The 24,375-nt window shown below is 39.4% G+C and overlaps 1 protein-coding gene across 8 annotated transcripts in view; it reads left to right on the top strand.

Annotated features, from left to right (window-relative positions):
- Positions 1-24,375, top strand: part of ralgps2 (Ral GEF with PH domain and SH3 binding motif 2) — a 519,857-nt gene that overhangs the window by 226,480 nt on the left and 269,002 nt on the right. The gene's annotated exons all lie outside the window — the stretch shown is intronic.

The raw sequence follows: 24,375 nt of genomic DNA, 5'->3' as shown, positions 1-24,375 counted from the left end.
TTGGCTTTTTTCTCCCGCCCAAGTGCATCACCTCACATTTATCCAGATTGCATTTAATTTTCCACCATTAGTTCATTTGACCAGTCTGTCTATGTCCTCCTGTAACCTCAGATTCCTCTCCTCACTATTTACTGCCCCAACAATGTTTGTATCATCTGTGAACTGATTTGATCAACCCTCATCCATTCGAGTCTAAATAATTTATATAAACCAAGAGACCCTAACACTGACCCCTTTGGGACCTCACTCAACAGGGTCTTCCAGTCAGAAAAACACCTTTCATCCATTACTCTCTACTTCCTGCCATTCAACCAATTGCAAATCCAATTTGCCAAAGGGCCTCTTAACTTTGCTTTCCATCTCCCATGCAGGATTTTAGCAAAAACTTTGCTGAAGCCTAAGTAGACTATATCAAAAGCATTGCCCTTGTCTACACAGTTGGTCATGTCTTTGAAAGATTCAATAAAATCTGTTGATCTCCCCTTAACAAAACTGTGCTGACTGTTCTTGATTAATCCCTGCCTCTCTTAATACAGATTGAATTCTGTCCCTTAGAATTGCTCTCAATAGTTTTTCCACCATTGAGATTAGACTAACTGGCCTATAGACCTTTTGTTTCTTCCTTGTCTTCTTCCTGAATAAAGGAACTACACTGACTATCCTTCAGTCCTTTGGCACCTTTCCTGTGACCAGAGAAGAATTGAAGGTTTCTGCAAGTGCCACTGTTATTTCTTCCCTTGCCTCACTCAATAGCCTGTGATGTATTTCATCTGACCATAGCAATTTTCCCACATTGACCAGACCAGGCCCTCCAAAGTAAATTATGGAGATAGTCTAGACCCAAACCTTTATATTTATTTAGAAAGCAAATATAACGGTGCTGTAAACCAGATATAATTTGATCCACCACTAAGCTTTAAGCAAAACATATTTTAGTCTTATAACATAGCTAAAATACAACAACAAGAATTGGCATAACTTACTCTCTTTGAAATATTTCACAAGATAATGTATTATTTAACCATTAATTATCAATTGAGACAGTGGCTATGGTAATTCAGCAACACAGTTACTATTCTCACATGCTGTCTGTCTCCAGTCCAGAAGAAAGAGCGCTGTATATTCCTCAATAATCAGTGTTCTGAAGATTTGATGGTCCCTCCTTGTTCTTTTTTGGAACATGTTAGTCCTATATTCTCTATATATCCTCCTTCAGTGTATCCCATTATTTTGAGACAGATTTACCTGTATTCTCTCACCATCCAGATAATATACTTCTATTTTGTTCTTCTTTCTAAAATGGGCAATTGTACATTTTGAATGTGATACTCCATTTGCCAGATCTCAGTCCACAGTTTCAGTCCTGATCCTGTGGCTCACCATTCCTTACATCTTGCTAACCTGAAAGGAACTTATTTATGCCTGATCAAAGCTCCCTATTATTCGGCCAATCTTCTTTCTTTGTCTCTGTGTGCTATCTTCTACACCAAAAGCTTCATTTGTCATTAATATCCTTTGTTGTGGTGCTTTATCAAACACCTTTTGGATATCTAAAGTATGATACAGCTACCATTTCCTCTTTATGCATGGCACATCTTACTTCCTGAAAGGTCTCCAGCTGAGACTGGGAGTAATGTGATCAGGTGAGCCTCACTGTGAGGTATACAGGGAGGACATCTCTTTTGGGCTGGAGTGGAATGTGGTTTGAGAGAGAAAGGATCTAGTTGTTGTAGGTACCGTCAACATTGGTAGAACTAGGAAAATGTTCTGCAGAGGGATTACTAGCAGCTCAGGCTTAAATTAAAGACTGCAAAGATGTGATCATCTCAGGCTCGCTACCTGAACCATGTGCAAATGATAGTCTAAATAAAATTCGAAAGGTAAATCCGTAATTCAAAGATTTCTGCAGGAGAAATGGTTTGTGATTCGTGGGACAGTAGCACCAGCATTATGGAAAGAAAACTGTTCTCTTATGGCAGGTTTCATTTGAACCAAAAAACCCCGAAGAACCGCAGATGCTGGAAATCAGAATCAAAAACAGAAATTTTTGAAGAAACTCAGTAGATCTGGCAGCATTTATGGAGAGAAAGCAGAGTTAATGCTTCAGGTCCAGTGACCCTTCTTCAGAATGCTGGACCACAAATGTTAATTCTGTTATCTCTGCATAGATGCTGCCAGACCTGCTGAGTGTTTCTAGTAATTTCTATTTTTGGTTCATTTGAACTATGCTGGGACCAGTTTCCTGGCAAATTGTAAAACTAACATTTTAAATAGTACTGTAAACTAATTAGTTTGTGGGAAAGTGGAGATTCAATTTAAGAGAAATTTAAAAAATCAAAAATAAATGAGTAGAGTGCAGAGTAGTGAAGAGGTAAATGGTAAATGAAGTGTAAAGGAAAGGACAGAAAACTTAAGCAGAAGACTGCAACAAAAATTAAAATCAGAATGTATAACATTGTAAAAATTGAAAGTGTGAGGCTCATTTTCATGAATGCATGAAACCCGTAGAACAAAATAGTTGAATTGGCTTATGATATGTTTAAAGTATTGAGGAAAATGCGTTAACATGGTTTAAGGATAGGTTAACACACAGAAATTGGAGAGCTGGGATTAATAGATCTTTCTTCAGACTGCAACGACTTAACTAGCAGAGACCACAAGGATCAGTTCTCAGGCTCAATTATTTACAAACTAATCTGCAAAATACATGGAGTAAGTGGGTACAAACTTGGCAGATGGACATTAATGTTGGAATGTGGGATGTCATGCACTTTGGTTGGGAGATTCAAAAGGAAGATTATTGTTTAAGTAGAGAAAGATTCCAAAAAAGTGCAGCTATATGGATCTGGGTATTCTAGTGTATGAAGTGCACAGGTTTGCAGTTAGGTATAGCAAGTAATTAAGAAGCCAAATAGAATTTGGTCTTCATTGATAGGGAATTAAAGTTTTAAAATATGGAAGTTGTTACACCTTTATAAGGTGTTGGAAAGGTCACACTTTGAGAACTGTGCACAGTTTGTTATAGTTTTTGTTCAGAAAGGATATATTGGTATTGGGGGCAGTTCAAAGGAGATTCATTGGCAGTCACTCGCAAACCAGGATGACACTCTTCCACACTAAGGGTGAGTCCGTAAGTGACTGTGCAGATTAATGCGGTAGCTTGGTCATGGGAAAGAATGGATGGGGCATTGGTTTGGCAGCGTGCTCCTTTCGCTGTTTTCTCCTAGCTTCTGTTTTTTCCTGACAGCAAATCTCATGGTACTTGAAATCTTCCTGGATGCTCATCCTCCACTTTGGATGGTCTTGGGCCAGTGATTCCCAGTGTCGGTGTGATTACCGCACTTTTGCCAGTGAGGCCTTGAAGGTATTCCTGAAATATTTCATTTGTCCACCTGGGGCTTGCCTGCTGTTTCGGAGCTGAAAGTAGCTGTTTGAGGAGTTTTATACCGGTCATGTGGAGAATGTGCTCAGTCCATCCGAATTAATCAAGGGTGGTCAGTGCCTCGACCTGGTCGAGGCCTGGAATATTGGCCTGGTTGAGAACACTGGTTTTGGTGCATCTTTCCTCCTAACAGATTCACAGGATCTTGTGCAGGTAGCATTGGTGGTACTGCTCCAGTGCCTTGAGGTGTCTATTGTAGGCGGTTCACATCTCAGACCCATATAGGAGAGTGGGAACCATCACAGTTCGGTAAACCATGATCTTGGTGTTGGATCTGATGTTGTTGTGCTCAAACACCCTTTTCCTCAGATGGTGAACAGCTGTGCTAGCACGTAGGAAGTGATGTTGTATATCTTGCTCAATAGCTGCTGAGGCCAACAGTACACTCCCAGGGTATTGTAAGTGGTCAGTGTTCTCTAAGGCCTCCCTGTGGATCTTAATGATCAGGTGCCAGGCCAAGTTTGTGCAGGATTTTCATCTGGTAGATGTTCAGGGTGATACCCATGTGCTCATATGCCTCCATAAAGGTGCTGATGATGATCTGGAGTACATCATCTGAGATTGCATATGCACATGCATCATCTGTATACTCCAGCTCGAAAACACTAATACTAATGGTCTAATACTAAAACTGAAGAAGTTAACTTACTAAGAACAACTTACAGGTTAGGTCTTTATTCATTGGAGTTTACAATAATCAGGAATGATATCAGTTATAATATAAGGGGACATTCATTTAAAACTAAGATGCAAAGGGTTTTTTCCTTTGAGTAGTGAATGTCTGGAATTCTCTTCCCAAAGAGATGTGGAAGTTAGATTACTGAAAGTATTTAAAGAGCATCGACATAGATATTTGAAGTATCGAGGAGATGAGAGTAATGAGTGGCTGGGACAAATGAGGTTGAAGTCTGGGACAGATCAATCATGATTTTTGAATAGCATGGCAGGCTTGAGGGCCTGAATGCTCTACTTCTAGTCCTATTTATGTTCTTATGATTGGTTAAACATGATTATGTCTGCTCAATTTAAAAAAAAAAGTTTGTTCTGCCTGATTGTTTTGTAAATATTGAAGTATCCTGGTATAACTCCTTTAATAATAAGCCTCTAATGTTTTTCCTGTGAAAGATGTTAAGCTAACATGTTGTCTCCCATTTTCTGCCACCCTCCCTTCTTAAAAAGAGAGGTTAAATTTGTTACTTTCTGATGGAACCTTTTCTGAATTGAGGGAATTTTTAATAATTGACACCAATGCATCTCCGAGTTCATTAAACACAGGATGAAGTTATCTGGACTCAGAGACTTCATACAGCACTGTCAATTTGTTTTCTACCACTTCTATGAAATTTTCCCTCTCCCTTTCACTACCTGAGTTTACAGCTATTACTGGAATGATTGTTTGTCCTCTGTAGTGAAGACAAGTAAAATATTTTTTCATTTCCTTTACCATTTCTTTATTATCTACTTTACACTTCCCATTCTGACTTTCTAGAAGGCCAACACTCATTTTATTATTTTTTTTACTTAGATCATTCTCTAATCCTGTCTTGCATCACACAAAGTCTAATATAATTTTCTCTCTGGTCAGTTCTAGAATGTGCTCCTGAGCCAGACTATGCAGTATTTACACAAATCTCGGTGCGAGTTATAGTCTTACTTAACAGAAGGCTGCTTCTACCACTTAGTTGTCTGAAGCTCAGCTGCCTATGTTTAACTTGCATCAAATTCTGGTGCCCCATCACTCCTATGCTTGTTGACTACCAGCAAACAATGTCTTGATGTCAAATTTTTGTTTTCATTTTCAAATCTCACCATGACTTTGTCTGTCTCTATCTCTGTAATCTCCAGCCATACGTCTTTCTTGAGATATCTGTGCTGTTCTGATTTTGGAATTGAGTGAAACTCCAATTGTTATCGTTGTACTGTTGGTGGTTCCACCCTCAGTTGCCACGGCACCAAGCTTTGTACACCTCTTCACCTCAGATTTTCCTTATTAGCAGTTCTTTAAACTTTTAATAAAAGCAGAGGTTCTGGATTAACTCAGCAAGTCTGACAGCACCTTTGGATTCTTTTCAGGGATGCGCCAGACCTGCTGAGTACCTACAGTACTTTTCCTTTAGTTCAGATTTCAAGCATCTGCTTTTATTTGAGTATAATTCTTAATAATTTCCTTCTTTTTTTCTAAGCTTGTGGTCACCACCTTACACGGTTAGTTTTCATTTTAAATTTTTTTTTTTATTCTTGGTATGTTTTAATTCATTAAAAATGCTACATAAATGTGCGTAAGTCTTGTTGTAGCTGGACATTCTACTAGTCTTGCATGTGTTTTTGTTCATGAAGGAAATGCTGAATCACAATTGTAGGTAATTTAAAACAAAGGCTATAGACCTGTTTATATTGCTGAACCGTTTAACAGTCATGAATAGCTCTTTCTGTTACTTGCACTTGGAGAAGTTTGAAGTGGTTGATGTCTTTGCAATGCTCCTTCACCAATCTTTGATTCTAGGGCAAGGAATTCCTATCTGTCAGTGCAGATGATGTATCTAGGGAGGTTTTCAAGATGTCTTTGTAGCATTTTCTCTGCCTTCCTACTGATTGCTTACCATGGTGGAGCTTGGAGTAAAACACTTGTTTCGGGAGACTTCTGTTAGGCATACGGCCAATTTGTCTGCTGATTTTGATTGCTTGTGCCTTTACACTAGGGATATTGGCTTGGGAGAGGATGCATACATTTGTATGTCTATCCTGCCATGGATTTGAAGGATTTTGCAACACAGTGCTGGTGATAACTTTCCAGGGATTCGAGGTGTCTGCTGTACGTGGTCTATGTTTCTGATAAAAACAGGTGGATGGGGTCCACGGCTGCTCTATAAACCATGAGCTTGGTCCTGGGTTTGAGGTCTTGAACTTCAAGTGCTGTGTTCCTCAGGCGTCTGAAGGCTGAACAACTCATTCGAGTTGATGTTGGGGTTCATCGTTAAAATTCTGCTCTCACAGAGAAGGAATGGGGAAATGAACACATTGTCCAGGGGCTTGCCATGAATTTTGATGTTTGGGGGTGCAGTGTTGTATGGCAGGAACGGGCTGGTATAGAAACTTTGTTTTCCACACGTATGGTCTGAGGCCCATTCTTTCATTTGCATCAATTAATGCATTGACAATGTTTTGTAGCTCGGCCTCTGAGTGCTCACGTGTGCAGGAATCATCTGTGTACTGCTGCCTGATAACAAAAAGTAGGGTGGTCTTGCTTCTGACCTGGAGGTGTTGCAAGTTGAACAGTTTCCTGCTCATCCTGTAGGTTAGTTTCACCCTATTAGGTGAAGGTTTAACTCTGTAGCATCATTAGGAGTAGTATATATTTCAAATGAAGCAAACAATATGGGCAATTTTCTGTTGGCAGACCTATAAATGTAAGACTATTGCTATCAACTTGAAATCTTTGCAGTCAAGTTCACTGAAATTGAGCACAAGTTCAATCAAGGATTGAGAAAAGACCCTATACTTTGTAATCTATGGCAGAAAGTTACATGTGCCATTAGATATTCCCTTGAGGCTCTTACTAAGAATATCTTTTTAATGTATTAGAATGTCTTGCTTTCTCTTGCAATATGAGCCCTTTTAAATACTTTTCAGTAAGGTAGCTGAGTATCGTATAATGACATTATAGTGTACTATGTATTATTCTACTCATATATCTTTATTTCCCAAATGGCAAATTAATTTGAGAGTTACCGAATTAAGGGAAACTAACTTGTTGAAGCCAGAAGATACATTTTAAAAATAATTTTGATTAGTCAGTGCCTTTATATCAGTTAGCATATAAAAGCTAAATTTTGGGAGTAGGTTGTGCATTTCTTGATCTCCTAATGTTGTTAACGATGTATAAGGAAACATTAATTCTCAAATCCATGCCATGTTTTCCCAACATACTCTTGTTCACTTAAAATCTGAGAAAGTTCTGACATCATACATGTTTAAGAAAAGTTAAAACCAACTGCAGGAAATATTTGAGAAGAGGAGTGAGAACAATCATTTTTGTTTATTTATTTTAATTAATCTTATGTCAAGACCACGTTAGAAGTGTTGGGCTGGTTCTTTTGCTTGTCTGACTTCTCCACTGGCTGCAACATAATTTGGATTTAAAGGAAGATGATGTTGCTAATTCTATGTATAAGGCTATATATTACTCAGTATCTGAAACAAGTCAGCCAGAACCCTTAAGTTAATAAATAAAGTATTGGTTTTATTACAAAAATTGTACTCTAGCAAAGATGCAAAAATTAATAATTATGAAATATGCAAACGTATCACCTTTCTTGAAAAATATCACTCACACAAAAACAAAACCCTCTCCGAATCAGAATAATATATTAAAATATGCAGTGTTATCTTAAAAGGACTTCAGCAAAGTGACTGCTAAAGTTAGAAAATGCAACTATTCATGGATTGTTCCAAAGCTGATCAGCAGCCCAAGTCACTTTCCATGCAATGCATTGGTATGGGGATTTCTCCCTGAATCCATTTTGGCTGGTTGAGTTCTCTCTTTTTGGATTCTGTGATGTTCTTTCAAACGATTTCTTCAGGAACTCTTCATGAGTGGAAAAGAGATCTTCCATTGATTTCATGATAGGGGTTTCAGGGAAAGAGCCTTGCTTCTCTTTGGCAGTTTTTCTCTGACTGTATGTGTTCAAAACAAATATATTTTACATCTGCAACTTGGATCATGTGACCTCTCAAAGCTTTACAGTCTGACTGCATTCAAGCAACTTGTGTTCTTTGCAGATAAACATTGTCGCTGCTTTAACCAATGTTCTTTGCTAAAAATGTTCTTTTCAAAATATTGAAGCTATATATTAAATGTACAACTGATACAAATTAATGTTTTTGTCACGTTGACAACTGTAAATACTCTAAAGCGTGATAAAACTGTACAATACTTGTACTATATGATTCTGGGAACTCATGCAAACATTTCAGTTGTCTGTTAATTAATTCTCCACATTGACTCAACATTGAAAGTGTTAAGCTTACCTTAATTACCGGTCTCTTAATCTATTTGCAATTGAATTCCACTCACTATGCATATATTTGAAAAATATGCAAATATTATTGCACTTCGGTTGTATAATTGGTACTATGTATAATTCATTCTCTAACCTTGTTGCATGTTAAGGTTACACAGCTTTCTCCATTTTAATAAAGCCAGAAAATATGCACATTTTTATTTATTTTCAGTCTCTCAGGCCAATAATGCAGAATTAAATTGGGGCAAAGAACTGAATCCTGGGGAGCTCCAGTCAACACCACCTAAATCTGATGTTAAATTTTTGAAGTTCGGCTGTCACAGAATTAGAATCACAGAACTTTCACAGCATAGATGAAGGCCATTTGATTTGTTCTATTTTCTTTTCCAAATGAGCAGTATGCCCAATGTCATTCTTCAGTCTTTTCCCTACTCTTGCACGTTTTCCTTTTTGCATGTGACATCAAATTTACAAGCAGCTTCATTGAAAGAAAAATAAATTTGACGAAGCAACTGTGGAAAGTAGTGATTTGTAAGAATGACCCCAACCTTCCAGTTGCTTATGATGCCAAATACACCATCTTGCTGTCATGCTCAGATTTCTGACCACAGGCAGCTGAAGTGGTCAGTGAAGCTCAACACAATCTGGAGCAATAGCACCTCATTTTCCATTTCTGCACTTAGCTGTAGTGATTGTAACAAGGTCAACCGGCTGGACATAGAATATGAATTCCCTGATTGGGACTGCTAATCTAGTCTAATTAGGGAGACCTGACTGACATAAAAGGGTGAATGCCAGAAATATTGAGGGCTAAAAATGCCTGACGCAGTGAGAGGCAGTGATATTGTTGGAGATTATAGATTTGTAAATAAAGAGTGATTAGTGATGGTACGCTGGCCTCAGTGCCAATGAGAGTAAAGCATGATTCGGAAGAAACTTGCTTGCTGCAGTCGTTTTGAAGTTGGGAGTAAGCAATTTCTAACATCATGGGATCTCCGCTATCAGGATTCATATCAGAAGCAGTAATGCAAAGGCTAGAACAAACAGCCCTACCAATCATCAAACCAAAAATCTGGGTTCGCTATGTAGATGACACCTTTGTCATCACAAAACTAAACAAGATAGAAGAGACATTTAACATCATCAACAACACCCTCACAGGCATAAGGTTCACCAAGGAGGAAGAAACTGACAACAAACTCGCATTTCTGGACGTCACAGTAGAAAGAAAGGACAACGGAGAACTACAAACCTGCGTATACAGAAAACCGACAAACACTGACCAAATACTCAACTACACCAGCAACCATCCCAACACACACAAACGAAGCTGTACCAGGACACTATTCCAACGAGCCACCACACACTGCAGCACAGACGAACTTCGAAAAACAGAGGAGAACCACCTATACGACGTATTCACGAAGAACGGATACTCAAAAAACACAGTGCGCAGATTCCTCAAGAACAAACCATGATAAGCAGACAAAACACAGCCAGAAACCCTAACCACCTTACCATATATCAAAGAAGTTTCAGAAATGACACCCAGACTACTGAGACCCCTCGGAATCCTAGTTGCACACAAACCCACCAACACTCTCAAACAAAAACTAACAAACTTAAAAGACCCAGTGCAACCCATGGACAAAACCAACGTCATCTATAAAATTCCATGCAAGGACTGCTACAAATACTACGTAGGCAAATAGGAAGAAAGTTAGCCACCAGGATACATGAACACCAGCTAGCCACAAAAAGACACAACCCCCTCTCTCTCATAGCTCTACACATGGATGAAAAAAAACACCATTTTGACTGGGACAACACATCTATCCTGGGACAGGCTAAGCAAAGACATGCCAGAGAATTCCTAGAGGCCTGGCACTCCAACCACAACGCCCCATAAACAAGCACATAGATGTAGATGCCATCTATCAACCCCTCAGAAAACGAACAGGAAATGACATCACCACAAACCCCAGGAACCCCATCCAGGAGAAAGATATAAATAGAAAGCAGGAGGCAACAGCTTCGCTTCACTTGGAGGTCGCCACTGATGATGTTAACTAGCCAGGTAATGAAACGTCTGGATATCAAACTTACAGCTCAGCGAGCAAACCTACACCCTGAATCATGCTTTGTGTGGGAAGCTTGACTCCTTCTACCCTGTTGTCGAGGATTGGGCCCAATATATTTCTGGGCAAACAATATTGTGGCAGATGAGAAACATGAGTTATTCTCCTTGACACTTGTAGTACTGTCATTAGGAGCCTAAATTTCCTTGAGACAGCAGATACTAAAACCTTTCAAGACTTGACTGACATACTCCAATAACATTACAACCCTAGCCTCCTTCAATTCTGAGACATTATCGCTTTTACTCAGTAATTCAGGAACCAGGAAAATCCATATTGGTATTTTTGACTAGGTTAAGATGACTGACAAAAGCCTGTGAATTTGGTTTAACCCTTAATGCGATGCTTAGAGATTGTCTCCTATAGGAATTAATGATGTGACTATAAAAAAACTGGCTGAAGCTTATCTAGACCTCAATCAGGCAGTGCAATTGGCTTTATCATTGGAAAATGTGGCAAGTGCAGCGTGTAACTTGCGAGGTATACTGATATAAGTGGCCATCCTCACCAGTCCAACTGAGCTTGGGTAACATCACTTCAGTGCAAGCAACTGTATAGCCTCTCTCAAGAAATATACTATAGAGTAACTCTAGGTTGGTCTCAGTAAAATCCCAAAACAAAGCCAAGTCTTGGCCAAGCAGATCCAGTTTTCTTCAAGATCCTGCCCATTAAGAGACTGATATAGTTCTTGGGACTGCAACAGAATCTTACAAGAATTAAATGGAGTAAGATAGCTCATAGGCCAGTATCCAGGAGGATGTCCAGGAGTGTTCAAAGCCTGGATACTCCACCTACACCTGGTTTGGAACAAGTAAATTGCTTAGTAACATCCAAATCCGAACCAATCAAGATAAGCATCTGATTAAATGACCATGCAGTTCAAATGAAGGTCGATACTGGCACAGCCATCAGTCATCACAGAACCAGCTTTTTAATAAAGTTTGCTCTGCACTCCAGCCCTTAAAGTTTTGCAAGACTTCAGCTTGGCTGAGTACCAAAACTGTTCACAGTGCTCTCCCTGTAATCCGGCTTACATCCTGTACAGTTGCAATGAGACATCTCTATTTTATAATCCCTCGTAGTAGAGGACAAAGTTCCATCTAGCACCTTAATTGCTTGCTCTGCCTTAATCACTCCTTAATCACTCATCCTGTAAAATATATGTTCCCTGATCTGAATGCATCTATAATGGTAATCCCCATCTTGGGATTATCCCTTCTATTATTATTCAGGCAACACTTAGGGCTGAACGTCATTGTATGGAATAAACTTCCACCCACCCAGTAAATTGGTTGATAAGGACCAAATAATATGTCTTTCCACAACTCAATCGTTCTGTGAAATCTATTTGTAAGTGCTCCCATGGCCCCTCTGGTTGGGGCTGGTGTGCAATGGGGATCTTGTCTGGTCTTTCAGGTTATTGTGGGCACATACCAGGCATCCCTGACTGTTTTGCTCTGTCTCTTCCCATTCCTTGTTACTACCAACGTCTGTCCTTTCTCCCCAGCCTGGCTTTCATTTCATATTGTTTTCTTCTGTGGTGTGTTTTCATGAGGTTTTGCTAAGTGTATAGTGGAGCTGCCATCCTCTCTTTTCACCAGATGCCATCAGCACCTTTTACCACTTCTTGTTATTTCCAATGCCCTTTCTTTCTCTTCCAGATTCTTATATAACTGTACCATGTTTACTTCCTCCACCCAAATGCTGCTGTGATCTGATGTTCAGAACCTTCTCTAACTGAAATTGTACCTGATTCTTAATTATGGCATTTCTGCATAACTTGTTTAACTGCCAAATCAAATGTACTTAAAACAATCCCAAGGTTTTCTTTTCCTTGAGCAGTATCTAACTTGTGGATATTTATTATTTCTATTGTTTCTAAACTTTCAATTTCCAATCCAAACTTTATCCTGTGTATACCAGTCTCATCTGCACTTTCCTTCACTGTTATTCTGGATTTAAATAAATAACAGGTTCCCTTTAATTCTAACTTACCGTTTTTTTGTAATCAAGCATGTTTCAAGGGAAATTGCTTGAGTGTGTCATTGAGTACAACATCCCTTGTTCCTCCCTTGGCTATCTTTTGAGGAATTGACTAATCTAACATTGACATTCTTGTTCATATTCTGCATGCCTAATTAATAATTCAGAAATCTAATTGATTAAGGCAAAGTAGTGGTTTCCCAGATGTGGATGCAGCCACATATTTTTAGATTTCTAATCACTTTGTGTTCTAGTGAAGAAAGCTATCAACATCTCTCTGGGTCAATTATTGTACCTAGAATTCACTTCCTGCTCCCTCTGAAATTCCATTGCTGTGCCTGTTTGTGATCTATCTGCTGTTTTTCAAGTTGTTTTCAGTTCTGCTGTGATTGGCAGTTTGGAAATGACAATATTGCAGCAACTATTGCTATATCTGTTTAAAAGCAAGCTTATGCTAGCGAGCAGAGTGCTTACTGAATGTAACACCAACTAATACAATAACAATGATCAATTGGTAGAATGTTCTGCAGTTGCCTCATTGACACCGGAGTTAGTTCTGTCAAGTCAGTCTCTATGCTCCTTATATCCATTGGTTCTGGAACACTCAATATTGTGCATTCCCTTGAATGAGTTAGCACACAATTCAAATCTGAATTTTGAATATTTGTGCTATCTGATTTGTAGGCTGCAATTTCTTAAGTTTTCCTCTTGTTTGTTCTACTTATTAGGTCTGTATTAAGAACGATTTTAAAAAATAAACTTCTACCATATTCAGTAACTCTGGGTTTTTTAAAATTCAGCTGTGAGATGTGGGCATCACTGGCTGGCCAGCATTTATTGCCTATCCATTGTGCTCTTGAGAAGGTAGTGGTGAGCTGCCTTTTTGAACTTTTGCAGTCTACCTGCTGTGGGTTGACCCACAATGCCATTCAGGAGGGAATTCCAGGATTTTGACTCAGTGACAGTGAAGGATCGGCAATATATTTCCAAGTCAGAATAGTGAGTGTTCCAAGTAAGGCTGCCCTTGTCCTTCTAGATGGAAGTGTTCGTGGGTTTGGAAGGTGCTGTTTGAGGATCTTTGGTGAATTTCTGCAGTTCATCATGTAGTTAGTACGCACTGCTGCTACTGAGCGTTGGTGGTCGAGGGAGTGAATGCTTGAGTATTTATGCCAGTCAAGAGGGCTGCATTGTCGTGGATTGTGTCAAGCTTCTTGAGTGTTGTTGGAGCTGCACTCATCTAGGCAAGTGGGGAGTAGTCCATCACACTGCTGACTTGTGCCTAATAGATGGTGGACAGGCTTTGAGGAGTCAGGAGGTGATTACTCGCTGTTGAATTTCTAGCTTCTGACCTGCTCTTATCGCTACTGTGTTTATGTGGTGAGTTCAGTTGGGTTTCTGATTAATGACAACCAAGATGTTGATAGTGGGGGATTCAGTGATGGTAACACTTTGGTGCCTTTGGTGGTGGTGGGGGTTTGGGGGGTGGAGGAGGAGTGTTGGTTAGTTAGATTGATGCCCAGTTTGGACTCATTCAGCTCCTTACCTTATTTTAGACTGGGTTCAAACATGGACAAAAGAGTTGAATTCTGTGGCTGAGGTGGCAGAGACTGTCCTTGATATCAAGACCGTACTTGACTGGTGAGCCTTGCGTTAGTATTGGGTAAGTTGGAGGGATTTCTGAGTGACAGGATTTACATGCATTTGAAAAGGCAAAGACTGATGAGGGATAGTCAACATGGCTTTGTACTTGATTGAGTGTTTTGAAGAGGTGACAACGAAGGTAGATGAAGGCAGAATGATAGACGTCTATATGGACTTCAGCAAAGCGTTTGACAAGGTTCTGCATGGTCGACTGACTAGGAAGGTTAGATCACATGGCATCATTGGGAACTACCAATTGGGTAAAAGTTGGCTTGAAGATAAGAGACAGAGGGTGATCGTAGAGGGTTGATTTTTGGATTGGAGGCCTGTGACCAGTGGTGTACCGCAAGGATCAGTGCTGGGTCCACTGCTTTTTGTCATTTATATAAATGATTTTGATGTATAGGTGGGAGCTATGGTTAGTAAGTTTACAAATTACTCCAAAATAGGTGGTGTAGTGGACAGTGAAGAATATTGTCTGAGTACAACAGGACCTTGATGAGATGGGCCACTGGGCCAAAGAATGGCAGATGGAGTTTAATTTAGATAAATGTGAGGTGTCCATTTTGGTAAGACAGATCAGGGCAGGGTTTGCAAAGGTAATAGGGCCTTGGGGAGTGTTGTTGAGCAAAGAGACCTTGGGGTGCAGGTGCATAATTCCTTAGATAACTTCTTCACGCAGAGGGTGGTACATGTATGGGACGAGCTGCCAGATGAAAAGGTGGAAGAAGGTATAATTACAACTTTTACAAAGTATCTGGCTGGGTATATGAATAGGCAGGGTTTAGAGAGATGTGGGCCAAGTGATGGTAAATTGCATTCCGTCAGATTGGAATGTCTGGTTGACACTGATGCGTTGGACCGAAGGGCCTGTTTCTGTATTGCAAGACTATGACTTAATTGTTTCTAATTGGGCATTTTCAGTTCTCATTTGGTGGTTTGAGTTTATTTTTAAGTTTATATGTCATTAACTTTAGTCTATAAGATGTAATATTTATTTTCACTTCCTGATTTGTGGTCTGTTTCTGAACATGGCCGCCCTACTCCCTCCTTGCCCAGTTTCTGCTGCATTCTTAGTCCAGTTGGTGACTATTGAAGTTTTGCATTTTATGTGAAAAGTTTGTTGTGACCTATAACTTTCAGGCATAAGGGTAGGACAAAGGCAGGCTCTCATGCCAAATTTCAGTTGATTTAAAACTGCATTGAGAGTGAAGGAGCAAGTGGCCTGGTGCAGGGCTGAATCTTGAGATTTTGCATAAATATTCAGTCAAGTGTAAATCTGTATCTTCAAGCCAACTTTTACCCAATTGGTAGTTCCCGATGATGCCATGTGATCTAACCTTCCTAGTCAGTCGACCACGTACAGAACAATTCAAATTATTGATAAAGCAACAAATCAATATCATGTAGGAATATGCAAAATACAGGGTTCAATATTCAAAACATGGGACTCAACAAATTTCTCTCCAAAGCGTGCGAAAGATGAGATCACACTACTTCAGAAAAAGACTGTGTCAAACTGCCATGAGAATTTAATCAACGTAAATAAATTCACAGCATCCTTATTCATGTCTGGTGATGCTGTGTAATTTTGTTAAATGTTCATGAAAGTCACAGAATCTCAAAATTATTATGGTGCAAGAGGAAGCCATTTGGCCCACTGTGCCTATACCAATTCTATCTAGTGTCCTGATTTTTCCCCAGATTTCTATCAAAATGTTTGTCCAATGCTCTCTTGAATGCCTCAATTGAACCTGCCTCTTTCACTTTTCCAGGTAGTGCATACCATACCTTAACAACTCTGTGTGAAAACAAATTCTCATACACCCTTGCTTCACTTGCACACCAATTTAAATCTAGTCAATTTTGTACCAGCATTGCTTCTGTCTCTTTTATATCATGTCCTAGAAAATTCTCAAGTCTGTTGTTTGGCACTGTATCAAACAGCTTCTTGAAATCCATCTATACTGCATAAACAGCAGTGATTCTTTCATTGATTCTTTCTCTTTTCAAAACTCAAGAAAGTTAGTTCATCATGGTTTCCCTTTTAGAAATCGGTGCTGACTCTTTCTAATCAACCCAGCTTTTTCCATGTGATAACCAATTCTATTCCAAATAATTATTCCACTGCCGAAATAAAACTAACTGATATGTAATTATTGAGATTATCCCTTTACCCTTTCTTGAATAAGGTCATAATGCTTGTAGTTCTCCAGTCTTGTAGCACCTCCCCTGAGTTCAGTGCCCCTGAAATTTATCCTCTCACTTCCTTGATTTGTATTTCATCTGGTCCTTGTGCCTTGTCAAACATCAATCCAGGACTACTTTTGTATTAATTTTGAGTCCATCTTGTGTCAGTTTCCTCCCCTGTCACTATTGTCTGTGCAGCATCCTCCTCATTTGTAAGATAGATACAAAGTATTCTTTAACACTTCAGCTATGCCTCTGTCTTCAAATGTAAATTCCCTTTTTGCTCTGATACTGATCCTACACCCTCTAACCACTTTCTTACTGTTTACAGGGGATCCTCGATTATCCGAACGTGACGGGTGGGCACTATTTCGTTCAGATAGTCGATTATTGGGTTAATCGATTAGATGCCTTTCCACTGGGGCTCGGAGTTTTTAAAGTCTGCTCCCTGTTCAGGAGACTGCAGCAACAGCAGAACGTGTGAGACTCCGCCCCCCCGACACCACCCCCTGCCCCCAACCCCGTGCAACAGTGCCCCCCCCCAACCCCACCCAACACCGCCACCAACACCGTGCAACACCGACTCCCCGCCCCCAACATCGTGCAACACCGTACCCCTGCCCCCAACACCGTGCAACACTGCCCCCCCCAAAACGTGTGGGGAGAGAGAGAGAGAGGGTGGGCATTTGGCAAAGGTGCCTGTTTGATCACTGTTGGGAACACGTCTTTGATATAATGTTTCCATCGGAACCTCGAGATAATCTTTGGATAATCTGATGTTCGGATAATCGAGGTTCCTCTGTATATGTCTGTAGAAGACTTTGCACTTCACTTTATGTTGGACGCTAGTCTTTTCACATAGTTCCTCTTTGTTTCTCTTATTTGTTTTTCACCTCCTCCCTAAACCTTCAGTGTACCTGTTGATTCTAAATTGTATTTTCTGCCTTACATCTGTCATAAATACACTTTTTCTTCTTTAACTTAACTTTGCCATCCAGGGAACTCTTGATTTCTTTGTCCTACTTTTACTATGAGAATGTACCTCGAACTGTACCTAAACTATCTGCTCTTTGAAGATGGCCCATTGTTCAGTTACTGTTTTTCCCATTAATGTCTTATTCTCATCAGTCCTGCTTGGTTCTGTTCTTGTCCCATTAAATTCAGCTCTCTACCACTTGATATTTTTTACTCTGGATTATTGTTTGCCATTCTCCAACATGAACCTGAACTTTTGATACAATAATCACTCTCCTATATGTTCCCCCTCATCAACAGATATTCGATCCACTTGACCAATTTCATTTCCAAGGACCAAGTCCAAGAATGCATTTGTACTTGATGGGGCATAATCCAACAACACGTCCTCCTCAATTCCCTTTACACTATCAGTATTCAAGTCTATATTTGGGTTATTGAAGGCCCAATCTAGCTAATCTATAATGTTGGCCCCTCTCCGTAATTTCTTTACAGATTTTTTTTTTTCTTTACATCCTTTCTGCAAGTTGATGGCCTACAGAGAGCAATGTAATTGCACCTTGTTTTTTTACAGCAGTTCTAGCCAAATTGATTTTGTCCTTGAACCTTTTGAGTTATTGTGATTTTTTTTGTCTCATTATGTAAACTGTTCAGTGAAGAACTTTTTTTATAGTTGGGAAAGCTAGAGAACATAGTAAAGAACAGACCTTTCATCACTGACTTGTATTAATGTTTCATATATTTTTTTCTTCTGAAAGACATGAGAAGGTGGTTAATGTGTTAACATGTATGAGCTAAATGCACTTTTTCTGTTTATAGCAAAGACCAGATAGACTTTCATTTTAGTAGTTAAACCTGGGTCTTTACTTCGCCATCAAAGGATCTTGTGTCTTGTTTTTTCTCAAAACTGTCTCCCATATCTAGTCCTGGCACTTGGTCCGAAATTATCTGTTTCATTCCCAACTGCGTCTCTGGGTACCTATGTATGCAATTTTTGTCACTTCTCGGAGAAGTTTAGACTTGGTTTTCCTTGGAGCTCTCCTTGTTCTGCCCTTATTCCATTACTGATAAAGGACTACTTCATAACCCCCCTTTGTTTCAATAGACTTCAACATATCCAATCGACCTGACACAGATCCATTTGTCCAATAAAGTATTCGTAGGGAAAAGTACCATACAATTCTTGTAGAGTCAAAGACCCATCTACTCCCTCAGGATGTACTCCAGCATGTTTTGCAGAACCATCAACATGATAAATGGGCTACATTCAGAACTGATCTAAAAGTAACTGAATTTCATTGAGATGCTGTTGATTGTTATCAGCAGCAGAATTGTATTCAACTGCATTGCCTAGTGTATCCCGCACCAATAGGAAAGCATGCCAAGAGCACCACCAGGCATGTCTATAAATGATGTACAAACCTGGTGAAGCTACAACGTACGACTATATGGATGCTCAATGGAAAAAGCAGCAAATGATATAACTAAACTATCCTAAAACTAATGGATCAGATCAAAGCTTTTCAGTCTTCCATATGTAATGGTTAATCAGTGAAGGAAGGTCCAAGAACATCCCCATTCGTAATGATGGGGAGCATCCAAATTATCAATGCTAAAGACAAAGCCTGAACCATTTGAAGCAGTTTTCAGCTAGAAGATTTTGATGCATGATCTGTTGCAACCTCTTTCTGAGATTCTCATCATCATAGGCTCCAGATCTCTGGCAATTCAATTCATTCTTAATGATATTAAGAAAAATCTGAAGGCAATGAATAGAACAAAACCTATCACCCTGAAAACATTCCAATTCCACTACTTTAGATTTGTACTTTAGATCTAAGAAGGTCTTGAATCTAGCTACAGCTCTGAACTGTAGAAAATTGCTCAGCCATGAGCACAAAAAGCTCCTACCACAAAAAGCAGGATAAATCCACACTGGCCTTATACTCTAGAGCGATTTGGCTTGGGCAAAGCCTTTATATAACGGGTAAATGTTCTTTACAGTGACCCTCTCGCTGCGGTCATCACCAATGGGGTACGATCAAGCAATTTTAGCATTTTTAGATTTTTTGGGGCAGCCAACAGGGCAGTCCTCTTTTGCCATTGCTTTTTACATTGATGATTGAACCGTTGGCGGAGGCCATTCGTATGGATCCAGTATATCAGCTCCAGAAGTGGGGTCAAAATTACATAAGATTTCGTTGTATATGGAAAATGTCCTCTTTTTTTTTGTCTCATCCTGCAGTTTTGGTGCCTCACCTGATACAATGCATCAGCTCGTTTGGCACCTTTTTGGTGTACAAGATTAATTTTTCAACATCAGAGGCTATGCCTATGGGTGGTTTTATGAAGGTGCTAAGTCTTGAGGGCGAATTTCAATTCCCATGTAAGTGGTCACAGGGAGGTTTTATGTATTTGGGCATATTTATCACTCCAGTTCTTGATTGGTTGTTTAAAGCTAATTTTGTTCAATTATTTGACAAAATAAAACAAGACCTTCAAAGATGGGAGGCGTTTCCCGTTTCATGGTTAGGTCGGATAGCTCTTATTAAGATGAATATTTCCCCTGTTTGTTGGACCCTTTACAGATGCTTCCCCTGATTTTCGATAAGCAAATGTTCAGGAGACTGAACGGCTGGTTCACCTCTTTTATTTGGCATCGTAAGCAGCCCCTTGTTAAGTTAGCTAAACTGCAGTTGCCTCACAGATTGGGGGGGAGTGGACATTAAAAACTATCAACTAAGCTCTCTGTTATCTTACATGAGTGATTGGGTTTGTGGGGACCCTTGTTCAATATTGTTAGATATCAGAACCTCTCAGGCAAAGTACTTACTAGTTTGTTGTTTTTGGATAAAATGATGACAGGAATGTTGCCATAACCCAATAGTTATTAATACTGTTAAAGCATGGAGGGCAATTCGGCAGAGGGAAAACAATATTGGCAAAACATTTTTTCTAACGCCTGTAGTGGGTATGCCGTGTTTTCAACAGGGGGTGATGATTCAGGATTCAAACATTGGGTGTCTAGGAGTGTGTCTTGTATGGGAGATTTATTTGAGGGAGATACAATGATGTCTTTGAATCAGTTAGCACGGAAGTGCGAGCTATCTAGCAGGGACCTCTTTCGTTTTTTCCAAGTTAGGGATTTTATTCAAATAAATACTACACTTGACTGATCCGTAAAAATCCAACATAGAGGAGTACTAAGTACTAACAGTACACTTTTGTCAGCACGTTATATCATCAATTGGGGGGGCAGCCCCTCAGATGAGTTTGATCGACTTTGTAGGGTGTGGGAGAGAGCTAGGTATTGAGGTCTCCTCGGAGGCATGGGATGATATTTGGGAAAAGGCAAGAAAGATATCAATTTGCAATAGGACCCATGCTTTACAGTTGAAGATTCTCCACAAGGTCCACTTGGCTCCGAATTGTTTGTCAGAATTTAAACTGGGGGTCTCGTCAACATGCTCCAAGTGTAAAGTTAGTATGGGCACTCTTACCTATTGTCTCTGGTCCTGTGGTAGGCTTCAAACATATTGGCAGGTGTAGTGGAGGGGATTTTGGGTGTAACAATGGAGAAGGACCCGATCTCTCCTCTTCTTGGCCTGCCCATTGTATTCCTTGTAGATGCACAGAAGTAAAATCTTTTCAACATCCTTACTTTCCGTGCGAGAAAGAATATGTTGTTAGGTTGGGTGTCGAAAAATCCCGCGGGCCTGTCAAGTTCACCTAAAATTGTTATGGAGCATATCCCCTTACAAGTATGGTACACCACAAAACTGAGAATTTCTGTAAGACATGGCGGTCCTTTTTGGACTCCTGAACACAGATTTGTCTGCTACACTAATAAGGGTTTTTATATAGCTGTAACGATTGTGCTTTACGAGTCCAATATCCAGAGAGGGGGAACTGCGAATGTATGAATATGTGAAAAGTAATGCTCTCGATATTTGAGTTAGTGTTTTGTTTTGCTGAGCTGTATTATTGTTATTTATTAGTTTGTTGTTAGTTATTATTTATTTAGTTAAGTAGTTAGTTGTGGTTTTTAAAATATATTTTAATATATTTATACATTTTTACACGGTTTAGGTTAAAACTTTTTTTTGTTTTTTCTTTGTATTGTTTTGAATTGTATTGTTTTGTATTTGTTGTAATATTAAAAAAATCTATTTTTCAATAAAAATATAGTTCTAAAAAAATCCACACTGACTAATTACTGTCCATCGGCTTAGTGTCAATTGTCAGCAAAGTGATGAAGATGTTTTCAGCAGTGCTGTCAACCGGCACTTGCTCATGAGCGACCAGTTTGGGTTCCACCATGACCACATTTTACAATCTTAGTCCAAATATAGATCATATAACTGAACTTCAGACATGAGTTCAGTGATTACCCTTGACAACAAGTTAGCAGTTGATAAAATGCGACAACACGGATTAATGGGAGTTGGGGTGAGTGGGAGGAAGCTATGCATGTGTTGGAGTTATACCTAGCGCAAGGGAGCGTTGTTCTAGTTGTTGGAAGCCAACTATTTCAGGACTAACACTCTCACAGGAGTTCTTCCGTGTAGTTTCAGGGATGACTTGCTTGCTGGTTGTAATCATACTGAACATAGAGTAGAATGGCTGTGGTTATTGGTCATCAATTTCAGCAATTAACAATCAATCTGTTTAGATATGTTGTTACACACCGCTGGAGCAGGTGGGACTTGAGCCTTGGTCTCCTGGCTTTGAGGTAGGTGCAATATTATTGCACTAAAAGAACTGTTTGTCAGGCAGTATCCTGGTCTAAAACATCTTCAGCAGTGTCAGCAATTATCTTCTCTCTACTATAAAGTCAGAAGTGGGCTGTTGCCTGCACAAGTTCAGCGTCATTCACAATGGCTCTCATATTGGTGCAGTCCACATACTCTCCGGACAATATTCAGATTTGGCTGGCAAGTGACAATTAATGCGTACACTTAAGTATCAATAAGCATCTCCAACAAGGGCGGATCTAACCAACACCCCCTGCATTCACTTAAGTTACCATGGCTGGATTTCTCATCACCAACATCTTGGGATGGGCCATCAGTATTGACCAGAAACTCAGCTACACCCTCTCGGAGACTGCTGTGGCTACAAGACCAGCCCAAAAGTTGCAAATTCTGCAATGAATAACTTACTATATTACTCCCCAAAGTTTGTTGACTACACAAGGCAAAGATCAGGAGTGTCCACTTGCCTGGTTGAATACAGTTCAAAGAATTTTCAAATTCTCAACATTATTCCAAGAAAAGGCAACCCATTTGATCACAGTTCAATTCTCCTATTAAATATTTACTCCATCACAGGTGAATAGTGGCAGCACTATGTATCATATTCAAGATGCTCCTTCAGCAGCACGTTATGGATCTGTGACCTCTGCTACCATGGAGAACCCAGCCATCTGCAAGCTCTCCTTAAATCATGAACTACATTGACTTGAACTCTTTGCCTGACAGAATTGTGGATGTGATGATGACATACAAATTGCAGTTGTTCAAGAAGGTGCTCTCCAATACCTTTTCTAAGGCTATTAGAGATGAATGATAAATGCTGGCCATGCTAGCAGAGTTCAGATTTCAAAGATTAGTGAAAAACAAAACAGTCTTCAAGACTGGGGTGAATTGTGGTTCTTCCAGGTTTTCAAAACCATTTCTCCTAACTAACTTCCACAGTAGTGGAATCCAGATGACCATTTAAGTTATAAAAGAAATAATCTCATGAGTTTTAGGAAGACTGAAATGTTGTTTTGTTGATTGGATTCTGCTATGATCCCAACGGATAGTATTGCTGGATAAATGCAATCTGAGAGTGAAATATGGTTAGATAGATTTTGTTTAGTTTCACTGACGTGGTCGGTCACTGAGATGTAAGCAGTAAATGCTGCAGATTTGGGTTTTACAATAAAAGGGAGGATTATGGTGCATAAGAAATGAAGCAAAAAACAGATTAAACCAAACTATTTACATATAACACAAATTTAAAAGTTTCAAAACAGGTAGAAAAAATATAATCTCATTAATCCCAAAAGCACCCCCTTTATAGTACTAACGCCAGAGAGAGTTCCGTCCTGTTCAGCTTTATTTAACTCTAGCTTTGACTTCTAAATCTTAAGGATCTGATAACCTCTTGAGCTTAAAACCGAGCTTATAACTCAGCTTAAACTTTCTCAGTTTCAAGTAACACCTTTGGGTTTTATTCAAACACTTATGGTCTAGAACTTATTGTAAATTGCTTCTTAAAAATTCAAAACTATTTATTCCATTTCTCAGGAGAGCTGCTTTACACAGTCAGCTTCAGCTAAGAATCCTGCCGAAACTGAAATGTTTCCCCCAAATCAAAAGAAAAAAAAATCAAACTCTGACCTTTTAAATTGGAGCTGAATGCACGATTGTTTTCCATTTTCGCTCGTAAGATTCTCCCAATGCAAGCAAAGAACACATTACTCTCCAGAAGTCTTTCTCTTGCAATGTTTAAAAGACATCACCACAGCTACCAAAATACTTAGAAGTCAATCATGAAACTTCTTCAGATACGCACAGTTCATTTTTAATTGTTCAGTTTAAAAGCATCCAAACTCAATAATAAATTATCGTAAAATTTATATAAATTGCGCCTTATATTGCAGCACTGCAAACTAAGTCTAAGGAAGCAGCTGATATCCAAGAAAGGCGATGAATTCATGTCCTGAAAAGGGCGGGAGAAAAAGATTGGGAGACTACAACTTAGCAGATAGAAAGTTAGAGTTGATAAGGATTTATAGTTGTGAAGGGTGGAAATCGGACTTTAATGTGAATTCAATTGATTCATGTGGGGAACTGGGTGATAATTATGTAGCATTGTTTTACCTGAGAATCTTAATTTACCAGCCTGTATAGGATTCAAGTGTGTTTCATGGTTTAAGATGCTCCACTTAAGTATATTTTACATTACAGCAACTTGCCGATACAGAGGTCAAATCAAA

Source organism: Chiloscyllium plagiosum, chromosome 11 (genome assembly GCF_004010195.1).
Source record: "Chiloscyllium plagiosum isolate BGI_BamShark_2017 chromosome 11, ASM401019v2, whole genome shotgun sequence".
Taxonomy (NCBI): domain Eukaryota; kingdom Metazoa; phylum Chordata; class Chondrichthyes; order Orectolobiformes; family Hemiscylliidae; genus Chiloscyllium; species Chiloscyllium plagiosum.
This window is presented reverse-complemented; position numbering and strand designations above follow the sequence as displayed.